The sequence below is a fragment of the Pseudophryne corroboree genome, chromosome 7 (assembly GCF_028390025.1).
Source record: "Pseudophryne corroboree isolate aPseCor3 chromosome 7, aPseCor3.hap2, whole genome shotgun sequence".
In the NCBI taxonomy this organism is placed as follows: domain Eukaryota; kingdom Metazoa; phylum Chordata; class Amphibia; order Anura; family Myobatrachidae; genus Pseudophryne; species Pseudophryne corroboree.
In genome coordinates this window covers 334,312,785-334,325,785 of record NC_086450.1, presented here as the reverse complement: position 1 = coordinate 334,325,785, position 13,001 = coordinate 334,312,785, and positions in this window count along the sequence as shown.

Here is a 13,001-nt window from a genome sequence, read left to right as displayed (position 1 = left end):
GAAATTAGTGACACTGTGTGTAATAGGGTGTGTAAATGTACATATATTATAGTGATAACATTTGTAAAAACCTTTCAATGAGCACTCAAAAATTTCCTTTGCCATTGTTTATTTCTTAGTGAGCATACTTGGGGCCAAATGGTCTTTAAGGTTTCTTGCTTTTTTGAAAACTATTTTTGTTTTTTCTGGCAGTATTTTATTTGAAACAGAATCCATTTTTATTATGTCCCAATGTTTCATTAAAACCTTCCGTATGTCCTTATCATTAAAAGGAGTAATAAAATTGATATCATTACTATTTGGTTCCTTGTTCTTATATACCAATAGTTCCTCTCGTGATTTTGCCTTTGTCTTTTGTATCGCATCCTCTGTTGATTTACTAGGGTATCCTCTTTCCTCAAACCGTTTTGCATACAGTTGTAGTTGTTGTTCACAGTGTCCTCCTTCACTGCAGTTTCTCTTTACTCTACAAAATTATGAGTAGGTAATGTTGGTTTTCCATTGTGATGCATGCCCACTCTTAAAAATGTACATAAGAATTAGTATCCACTTCTTTGATAAAGTTTGTTACTTCAATCCTGTTCCCTTCACCTCTCAATATAAGATTCAGATATTCAGTTTCCACCTGACTCTTTTTGTATGTAAATGTTAAATTATATTAATTTTTACTAATATAAGATATAAAATGGTTAAAAGTTTCCTATGCACCATTCCAAATTATTAAAATATCATCAATTCTTATTTAAAAAGAACCACGTTTTCAATAAAAGGATTATTGGCATAAATATATTTCTATTCCCGACTTCCCATATGTAAATTTGTGAAAATGGCTAAAGCTGACCATACAGCAGACGTATACATGAAAGCACATTTTCTTATTGCTGAACTGCTCAGTGGCTAGTGATGAGCCCCTTGCCACCATGCTATTACAATTAAGTGCGATCGCTGCTTTTTAAGCTCTCCGTTCATTTTTCCGCTGTTCAGCGGCATGACTGATAAAGGAGATATGGGGCCCTAGAGGCTGTCCAGGCCAAATAGCAATGGCATCCCAGCACCCAGGGTTGCCATCATAAATGAATGGGCCCAGTATAAATGATATAGAAAGTCCCCCTCCCCCCCCACCCCAAGACCACCTCATCTCCTGCTACTGATCGGGTGGTCCATGGGGTCCTGGCATCCAGAGCGAGTGAAATGCATTAATGCTCCTCCATAGAACTGGCATGCGCCGGGATGCTCCTCAGACCTCACCACATACCCCCAGATCTTCCTACGTGCTCGCAGACATCCCACATTCCCTATACATGCCTCTCAGACCTGCACATATGACATACACACACACTAATTTAGACATGGACCTTGCACCTGCAGGTCACCAAGGTTGCTCTGCTCCTCCTGTCCCCCTCCCATCTTATTATACTTACCCCCCTCTCCGTCCTATTTATTCCCACCACTGAGTTTAATATCTACACTTAACATCTTAAATGTGTGCTGTGGGAGTGTATATATAATAGAGATGTGCACCGGAAATTTTTCGGGTTTTGTGTTTTGGCATTGGATTCGATTCCGCGGCCGTGTTTTGGATTCGGACGCATTTTGGCAAAACCTCCCTGAAATTTTTTTGTCGGATTCGGGTGTGTTTTGAATTTGGGTTTTTTTGTAAAAAAAACCCTCAAAAACAGCTTAAATCATAGAATTTGGGGGTAATTTTGATCCTATAGTATTATTAACCTCAATAACCACAATTTCCACTAATTTCCAGTCTATTGTGAACACCTCACACCTCACAATACTATTTTTAGTCCTAAAATTTGCACCGAGGTCACTGGATGACTAAGCAAAGCGACCCAAGAGGGCGGCACAAACACCTGGCCCATCTAGGAGTGGCACTGCAATGTCAGACAGGATGGCACTTCAAAAAATTGGCCCCAAACAGCACATGATGCAAAGAAAAGAGAAAAAGAGGTGCACTGTGGTCGCAGGACGGCTAAGCTAAGCGACACGAATACCTCAATATCACAGGAATTATTCGTTCTAATCAATGGTATTATTGGTCCAAATCACTGGAAGAAAATGACAAAATCACTGGAATTATTCATTCTAATCAATGGTATTATTGGTCCAAATCACTGGAAGAAAATGACAAAATCACTGGAATTATTCGTTCTAATCAATGGTATTATTGGTCCAAATCACTGGAAGAAAATGACAAAATCACTGGAATTAAATGGCAGTAATGTCGGGAATTATATCAAATGGCAGTACCACTGGACATATATGGAAGTGTCAGACAGGATGGCACTTCAAAAAATTGGCTCCAAACAGCACATGATGCAAAGAAAAGAGAAAAAGAGGTGCACTGTGGTCGCTGGACGGCTAAGCTAAGCGACACAAACACCTAAATATCACAGGAATTATTTGTTCTAATCAATGGTATTATTAGTCCAAATCACTGGCAGAAAATGACAAAATCACTGGAATTATTCGTTCTAATCAATGGTATTATTGGCCCAAATCACTGGAAGAAAATGACAAAATTACTGGAATTATTTGTTCTAATCAATGGTATTATTGGTCCAAATCACTGGAAGAAAATGACAAAATCACTGGAATTATTCGTTCTATCAATGGTATTATTGGTCCAAATCACTGGAAGAAAATGACAAAATCACTGGAATTATTCGTTCTAATCAATGGTATTATTGGTCCAAATCACTGGAAGAAAATGACAAAATCACTGGAATTATTCGTAAACATTTGTAGAAAGTCGCTGCTTTCTGATTACAGAAATGCTCAGATATTCCTGCAAATCCACAATCCCTTCCCAGAGGAAAAAGAAATTGAGAAACCGTTGTTTGAGAATGTTTGTTCTCTTTTCCTTACAAAGGAACAAACCACTTTCTAAGAAGTTTTCTAAACAAAATGAAGCTTCACCACTGCGCAAAAAATGGCTGCTATTGTGTGAAATGGAAAAGAGTGTCACCCCCACCCTAAACAAATGCAATATAGAAAAAAAGATACCACCACACAAAAAGCGCTCAGATTCTTCTGTATAAGTCCAGACCAATAGAATCTCCTTTAGGATAGACTCCTTAAAACAATGGGTTCTCTTTCGCCAACATAAAATCAAAAAGAAACAATCTCCATAGTATAAAACCTTTAGGATGATTTATTATAAATATAGGTGGGACAATGACTTGAACCCACACGATAAAATAGTAGATGCTCTGAGGAAGATACTTGGTATCGAAACGCGTTGGCAAGGAAGGTGTACCAGACAGAGGGACCCCCTACCTAAGGATTCGGAGGTTAAGATCCAGGGACGCCTGTATATTCTCTCCATCCATGCTCTATTGTCCACTATTTCAAGTGGACCACACCATCTGGTAGGAGGCCCAGCTTCTGTATTCTGGCTTATGTTTTATTGATATTTTATCGTGTGGGTTCAAGTCATTGTCCCACCTATATTTATAATAAATCATCCTAAAGGTTTTATACTATGGAGATTGTTTCTTTTTGATTTTATGTTGGCGAAAGAGAACCCATTGTTTTAAGGAGTCTATCCTAAAGGAGATTCTATTGGTCTGGACGGTGCCATCCGCTCCCTAAAAGCTGTATTTGTCTACGTAAAGTAGACCACCGGAAGGGGTACGGATAACTATTTAAAAAGAACATTATTGTCCGTGTCCATACAATATTACACTATGTCCAAATGTTTTTATTTTGAGGTTGTGAAGACTACTGACTATTGAAAGAAAAAGATACAGTCGATACTTATACAGAAGAATCTGAGCGCTTTTTGTGTGGTGGTATCTTTTTTTTCTATATTGCACTTTCTAAGAAGACTGACGCTTTTGGGATTATGGAGACATAATGTTTTTGAATATAAATCCTAAAGCAGGTGGTGTATTAGAGCAAAAGAGTGCAAGAGACCAGCCATGCAGTTTCTGAAATATTATAACAAAATGTTACTGTATTTCATAAGCACTCATTCCTAACTCTGCTAAGTACTGTTTGGTATACTGTATCTGGCTTCCATGAGGTAGTTGTCCATTATTTCAGCTTCCATTGATCTTTTTGAAAGCAGTAGAAGTTATCGATTCTTTTTTATTTTATTTTTTTCCCCCTATTTTTAATTTTCTCCTGCATAGCTAAGTAAAATGTTGCAATGTTAAGTATTGACTTGTGCCTTCTGGGGGTCCACTTCTTCACCAAACCCAGCCAAATCTCATCCTAACCCTCTGTTCCACGTTCTCTATGTACCCCATCTGTGTCACCCATGTATGTCTACCCCTCCCCTTTAGATTGTAAGCTCTCACAAGCAGGGTACTCTTCTCTCATGTGCTTATCCTTTGCCTTACTTTAATAATCTTCAACTGTACCACATCCAGCAGTCTTCTGCCACCTGATACTTATTCCAGTGTCATCTGCTGATGTAACTGTGTATTTACCCTGTACTTGTCCTATACTGTCATCATCTGTAAATTGCTGTTTTCCTGTTTGATTATTTATGTACTCTGTAATTGGGCGCTGCAGAACCCTTGTGGCGTCATATAATATATAATATCATATAAGGATAATAATAATAATAATAATTATATAGGGTGTATAATCCCCAGGTGTATCTCACACATCACACAGTACAGTATATATGGTGTATAATCCCCAGGTGTATCTCACACATTGCCCAGTACAGATTACAGGATGTATAATCACCAGGTGTATAACACAAGTCGCACAGTACAGTATACATACTGGTCACAACAATGCAGCAGATATTGAGCACTGATCAGGATACTAGAAGTGACACAGAGCTGCAAGATAGAGCAATGGCCTACTGTACTGTACTATATATGTATACTGCTGGTCACCAAAATGCTGCACTGTCCTACTATATACTGCTCACAATAATGCAGCACAGATATGGAATGGATACTTGCAGTGACACAGAGCTGCAAGATACTACAGCAATGGCCTAATGTACTGTACAACTATATACTGTTGGTCACCAAAATGCTGCACTGTAATACTATATATACTGCTCACAAACATGCAGCACAGATATGGAATGGATACTTGCAGTGACACAGAGCTGCAAGATACAGCAATGGCCTACTGTACACAACTATATACTGTTGGGTCACCAAAATGCTGCACTGTAATACTATACTATACATACTGCTCACAAAAATGCAGCACAGATATGGAATGGATACTTGCAGTGACACAGAGCTGCAAGATACAGCAATGGACTACTGTACACAACTATATACTGTTGGGTCACCAAAATGCTGCACTGTAATACTATATATACTGCTCACAAAAATGCAGCACAGATATGGAATGGGTACTTGCAGTGACACAGAGCTGCAAGATACAGCAATGGCCTACTATACACAACTATATACTGTTGGGTCACCAAAATGCTGCACTGTAATACTATATATACTGCTCACAAAAATGCAGCACAGATATGGAATGGATACTTGCAGTGACACAGAGCTGCAAGATACAGCAATGGCCTACTGTACTGTACTATTATAAGTATAATTATATACTGGTGGTCCCCAGTCCCCACAATAAAGCACACTGAGCACAGATATTTGCAGCACACTGAGCACAGATATAGAGCGTTTTCAGGCAGAGAACGTAGATATTTTCAGCACACTGAGCACAGATATTTGCAGCACTGAGCACAGATTACGGAGCTTTTCAGGGAGAGAACGCAGCCAGGTCCTCTCCGTTCAATCTCCAATACACGAGTGAAAATGGCGGCGACACGCGGCTCTTTATATAGAATACGAATCTCGCGAGAATCCGACAGCGGGATGATGACGTTCGGGCGCGTTCGGGTTAACCGAGCAAGGCAGGAAGATCCGAGGCTGCCTCGGAACCGTGTAAAATGGGTGAAGTTCGGGGGGGTTCGGATCTCGGAGAACCGAACCCGCTCATCTGTAATATATATATATATATATATATATACCAACGTGGAAAGATGAGGCGGCACTCAGAGTCTTAAACAAACTTGAAACTTGTATTAGTGCATATCAACGTTTCGGGGTCTCCCCTTTCGTCAGGATTAGTGCATTACAGAACATAATGTGCTTAAATAGAACTTACCCCCCATAGGAACATCCCCTCCAACGTGTGCCACTGGCCACGCCGTCCCGGCGTCCAGCCCGCCGTCTCCAGCGTCTCACCGGAAGTGACGCGCCGGCGCCTGGAGGCGCGTCCATGGCCACGTTACCTAGCAACAGAGGAGCATGTAAACACTATTAACAATACAGTGTCGTGAACCTTACTAATTATTAAAACCGTTAATGTGCCTGTTTGCATGTTAAAGAGAAAATCTCAGTAACATACAAACAATGTCAGACTTAAAGTGCTCTCATGACTTGATGCTAGGTTAATAACCAACTTATACACACATAAAAACAGCTTTTTTGACATAATGAAGAATATGTGAAAAAAATAAAAAATGAATAAAAAATGAATAAAAAAGTTGCACATATGAACCAACCTAATGGCTCCACCATAATCACTTATTGACTCACTGCGTATATAAAAAATCATATGTAAATAGAAACATGTTACTGATACCTAGAGCTGATTATATAATTATACCGGCCTTCCTGTTTATTAATTTTTTTCTACTTGTTTGCTATTTACTTCCTCCCTTATTATCCTCCCTTAGCAGGATGTCCTTGGAAAATCTACGCCCTCAATAGTGGTTATGGAACGGAAATAACGTCTCTAGACCAGTTTGGGGAATCTCGACCTCCATTAAATAAAATTAATAAGACCTAAGTTGTCATTTAGACCAGCAGGTCTAAGAGTATTTAGTCTATGAATCCACATAGACTCTAATTGTAAGAGTTTTTTACCTCTATCACCACCCCGCATAGACTCAGGTACATGGTCTATGATTCTATGCTTGAAAGTGGCCATGGTGTGTCTGAACTCCACAAAATGTTTGGCAACAGGTTGGTCCCCCCTGCCTGATGCAAGGGCATTCCGAATAGCCAACCTGTGCTGTGCCATCCTGATTTTAAACTGGCATTCGGTTTTGCCGATATAGTACCTACCACACGGACAAATGATGACATAAATTACGAATTTGGTCGTGCACGTTAGAGGCCATCTGATGGGAAACTTTTTTCCTGAACAAGGATGTGTGATGCTATCTCCCACCGACATGTGTGAGCAGGTCGTGCACCCCGTGCATTTAAAGCAACCTTTCTTGCGTTGCAAAAAATGCTTAGGAGTTTCCTTAAATTTTGCCATGTCCGTTTTGACTACCATATCTTTAATGCTCCGCCCTTTCACATAACTAGGCATCACTCTCTGATGGCGGAACACTGGCAGATCGGGGTCAGTTGATACCAGGGGCCATTATTTTTTGACCTGCTTTTGCATATGGTTACTGTGTGCATTGAACTCACAAACCCAAGGGATGACATCATCCATTTTTTTAGCACTCTTTGGTTTCAGACTTTCAATTCTGTTTTTGCTTAAAGCTTTTTCTCTGGCCTGGGCCAGTAATTGTCGTGGATAACCTCTGGCCAGAAGTCTAGACTCCATTTCATCCAATTGCTTATCTCTCTCATGTGTGTTACTATTGATCCTACACACTCTCAACAGTTGAGAATAGGGTACACTCCTAACAGTAGATAATGGATGACAACTATCATATCTAAGAATGGTGTTGCGATCAGTCGATTTTTTATATAAAGATGTCACAACTTTGCCTTCCTGTATACTGATCTTAAGGTCCAGGAAGCAAATTTCACTACGACTGCTGCTCAGTGTCAATTTAATAGGGCTATCTGTGGCGTTATGTATCTTGACAATGTCATATAGATCAGCCACCTCACCATGCCACATTAGAAACAGATCGTCTATGTATCTAAAGTACTGAAACAATCTCTTGGACACCAAACTGTCGGTAAAAAACAGATTTCGTTCCACCTCCCACATGTAGGCATTAGCAAACGAGGGGGCCACAGAAGATCCCATGGCACACCCCGTTTGCTGCCTATAAAACTGACCGTCAAAACTGAAAAAGTTGTGAGTTAAAGTGAAATTTAATAGGGTCATGAAAAAATCAATGTCAGGGCCCTCATAGGATGCATTCCCTGTAATCAGATGTCTAACCGCCTGCATCCCTTGTGCATGTGGGATGCAGGTATATAGGCTTGTGACATCGATGGTGGCTAGAGTAATATCCGCCGGTAACTGGTCAAAAGAAGAAAATTTATGTAGGAGCGTGGAAGAATCTTTAAGATGGGTGAACGTCCCCTGTATACAAGGTTGTAGAAAGCAATCCAGAAAGATCGCAACAGGTTCACACAGAGACCCCCGGGCTGAAATAATTGGTCTGCCCGGTGGCCTCTGTGCGTCCTTATGAATCTTAGGGATGGTGTAGAAAAGGGGTGACACAGGGTAGTCAGACCACAATTTCTGAAACACTTCTGAGGAAATAATATCCTCATCTCTCGCCTGCTGTAAAATGTGTTTTAATTCTATCTGATATTCAACTGACGGATCACGTAATAATTTACAATAACTAAATAAGTCAATTCATCACTAAGCAGTCTCAGACACTCTTCTTTATAGTCAGTCAGCTCCTGGATCACTATGGCTCCGCCTTTGTCCGCCTTTGTCCGCCTGTGTCACCCCTTTTCTATTATTAATGCATTTTTACATGACACACATAATGCTCCTTACACATATTCCGAACACTACTGCACAACCAACCCACTCACATGCACACAGCACTCACACTGCCACTAACACTGTGACCTCTGCCTCTGCTTGGATACAGATGTGTCCTCATAAATCTTGCCTCAATGCTAACGTCGGGCACCTTTTTTTAATGAAAATGCATCTTATTTGCATTGCTAAGTGGCTAGGATGCACAAGCAGCTTCTGCTGATTAAACTGATATGCAGCATGCCTATATACTGTGTGAGACTGTGGCTGTATCTGCATAAGAAATGCTACACACAGAATATAGGCATGCCGCATATCATTTTAATCAGCAGAAGCTACTGGTGCCCCAAGGCATATCAAATGCCCTATGCAATTGCCTAGTTTGCCTATGCCGAGGGCCGGCTCTGGGCGGGGCAAGACTGGAGGAGAGTGAGGGAGCTGAACTAGTCTGTACTCCAGGCTGAAGTCCCCTGTCCTTTGAGCATGAGAGAGGGGCAGAGGCGCAATTAGGGTTTTCAGAGCCCATGGCAAGATGAAGAGTGGCGCCTCCCGGAAAAAAAAAAGTAGCCATAAAATCAACTATGTGTGCACACACAGAAAAATGGGCATGGCCATGCACCAGAAGGTGCTTGGTCACATACCAGAAGGGGCGTGGCCACTGAAAATGGGGTGTGCCAACATGACTATCACCTAAGCCCTGTGTCACCTCTCAGCACACTATCACCTCCCCCTGCATCGTCTCTCAGCACACTATCACCTACCCCTTATGTCATCTCTCAGCACACTATCACCTACACCTTGTGTCATCTCTCAGCACACTATCACCTACCCCTTGTGTCGTCTCTCAGCACACCTTCATTCAATTTTTGCACATTACGGCAGTTGAGTCCCCTTTTTACACAGTATGCAGGCAGAGTCCCCTTTTTATACAGTATGCAGGCAGAGTCCCTTTTTTCCACAGTATGCAGGCAGAGTCCCCTTTTTCCACAGTATGCAGGCAGAGTCCCTTTTTTACACAGTACGCAGGCAGAGTCCCCTTGTTACACAGTACGCAGGCAGAGTCCCCTTTTCACACAGTACTCAGGCAGAGTCCCCTTTTTACACAGTATGCAGGCAGAGTCCCCTTTTTACACAGTACGCACAGTGCCAGATACACATTGCCACACAGTGCCAGGTACACATTGCCCCACAGTGCCAGATACACAAATGCCCCACAGTGCCAGATACACAAATGCCCCACAGTGCCAGATAAACATTGCCCAACAGTGCCAGGTACACATTGCCCCACAGTTCCAGGTACACAAATGCCCCACAGTGCCAGATACACATTACCCCACAGTGCCAGATACATGACACCCCCCTCCTGCTCCTGCTCACCGTTGCCTCTGGCCTCTGCTATGTGAGGGGAGGAGAGTGCAGCACAGTGCCTCTCCTGCCCCTCAATGCTCCATGAAGTCCGATCTCCGGCGGCAGCTATCTTGAATGAGGCGCCAGTTCGTTAACCAATCAGAGCTTGCGGACTGGCAGCCAATCAGGAGCCGGTCCGCGAGCTCTGATTGTCTAACAAACCAATGAGACTCGCCGCCACTGCCGGAGACCAGACAGACACTGAGCACATTGAGGGGCAGGAGAGGCGCTGTGGTCTCCTCCCCTTACGTTGCAGCGGAACAGGGGATGGGGCAGAGCAATAGCGGGGGTGGGTGGGCATGATACCCTGGCCGCTGGTGGCGCCCTACTCTTCTGGGCCTGCCAAGGCGCCTAGAGCACGTACCCTGCTCAACCCCCCTTAGTTACGCCTCTGGAGAGGAGGCACACAACCCCTTTATTAAACCTAGATCTAATGAGCAAAAGACAGAGGGACAATCTGGTGCTGATGATCCCAGCTCCGATGTGCACAGGCAGCCATCTGCGACTGCCATTGAGTGAGAAGCAGGCTGCAGCCTCAATCACTAGCACCAGCTAGACTCTCTGTCAGTGGTACATCCTGAGTCTTCCCCTGAGTCTTCCAGTAGTTCATTCTACCCCTCTCCGCTCTAGTCAGCTCCAGCTGCCACCCACCTCTTCAGTCAACCCGGCCTCTCAGCATGAGTACACTGTACTGTGCAGCTCCGCCCAGCAGCAGCTCGTCAGTCAGCCGTGTCCCTTAGCCCCACTGGCTGACTGACTGCTATCATGTTATGTGGTCCTGCCCCGCAGCACACCCTCCAGCTGCCCTGCCACGCCGGTGTTTGTTGGGGCACAGAATTGCAGATCGGATCGGTACAACAGATATGATCTGCTGCGTGTGGCAGGAGGCCCTCTTAGAAAGTGGGACCCGTGGTATTTATCACAATCCACAATTCAGATATGAATGGGATGTGAAAAATACAATCAAATCCTCAAAGGGATAATTGAATATATCACAGGGATGTATCAATTATCACATGCAGGGACAGAGTTTGAGAGAAACTCTGTCCCTGTGAATTCCCTTACCGCAAATCTCAGGGTATTATTTTTTGTGAAAAACCCGCTGAGATTGTGTCCGCACATGCACCGGCTACCTGCTATGTCCCCCCTGAGCCACAGCTTCCGCCAGATATCTACTGTGCCACCCACTCCGATTATACTTACATGCAGCAGGACCAGTGATCAGTGATCCGGGAGGGCAGCTAGTCATCGGATCCTGTGCTCCGCTGTGACCTCCAGTGTTGTAAAGTTAGATGTTGCTGTGCGGAATTACTTTTCTGCAAAAAGGATCACTGCAGGAGCACAGCGATCAATTGACCAGCAGCACTCCCTGGATCACTGATCACCGGTTCCTCATTGCAGGTACACATTTAGTTATTTGTATCTGACCCACACAGTATCCAACCAGCACTGTTCTGACCCGCACTGTATCCCGCCAGCAATGTATCCAGCACTGTATCCGACCAACACAGTATCCAACCCACACTGTATCCGACCTGCAGTGTATCCTGCACTGTATCTAACACACACTGTATCCAACCTTCACTGTTTCCAACCCGCACTGTATCCCACACTGTAATCAACCAGTAATATATCCCGCACAGTATCCTACCCACACTGTATCCAACCCACCCAGTATCCAACCAGCGTTGTATTCAATCCACCAGAGGAGGAACTACCATTGGTGCAGCAGGTGCACTCCACCTGGGCCCCTGAGGACTAAGGGGTCCACTGCTGCCCATGCAGTAATGAGTTATCCCTTGGTACCCCACAGTCTATTTTGAGCAGAGAGCAGTATGGGCCCCACAGCCTGAGGGACCTGCCACTTACCTTAGGTAGTTAGAGCTGATCTTGGGTGTGCTAGACTGATAGAGGAATCCTGCCACTTATCAAAACTGATGATCACAGCCACTTATTGCCTCTATTTAACAGACATTTGTACATCTTTTCTGATTCACTGCTGTCTGTGAATTAAAGGCAGCTCACAACCAGTGTAACTGGCACTGTTAGAGTCTGCCTAACCAAGTGTCAAACTGAGGGAAGCACAAGGGGTGGAGGGCCTCTGTCAGGAACAGATCAGAGGCCACTATGTTCCTGCCCATACAAAGGTACTTGTCCCCTGTTCTTCACACCACACAGGACATTATGCTTGTACCCCTGTCACCCACTGTCTCTCCCTGTCACCGACTGCCTCCTGTTGCATTCTGCTGTCACCACTGCCTTACGCTGTCCCCCCATGCCTATCCCTGTCACCCAATGCCGTGTGGCATAATGTGAACTTGGGTTGGGTTGGAAGAGGGGTGGTGGTGTGGTGTGGGGAATTATATTTTTGCACATGGGCCCACAACTCACAAGTTCCGCCACTGCAATCCACACTGTATCCAACCCACTCTGTATACCGCAATTTAGCCAGTCAGCCTTAGGCCAATATTGGTGAAAATAATATTGTGAGCTGTGAGGTGGGCAAAATTTAGTGGAATTGACTGGAAATTAATGTTATTGAGGTTAATAATACTCTTGAAACAAAAAAATGCCCCAAATTAAGTGACTTGGACTATTTTTCTCAATTTTTGAAAAGAAGAAGCCAAAGCCAAAGCCAATCACAGTCAGAGCCGGCCCTAGGCATAGGCAAATGCCTATGGCATTTGGAATGCATAGGGGCACAAGCAGCTTCTGCTGATTAAAATGATATGCAGCATGCCTATATTCTGTGTGTGACTGCAGCTCTGTCTGCATACGAAATGCATTACTAATGTGCAGCATTTCTGTAAGGGGCATTACTGTGTGGTATTGTGTGTATTATGGGTAAAAAAAAGGCATTACTAATGTGTGGCATTGTGTATAAG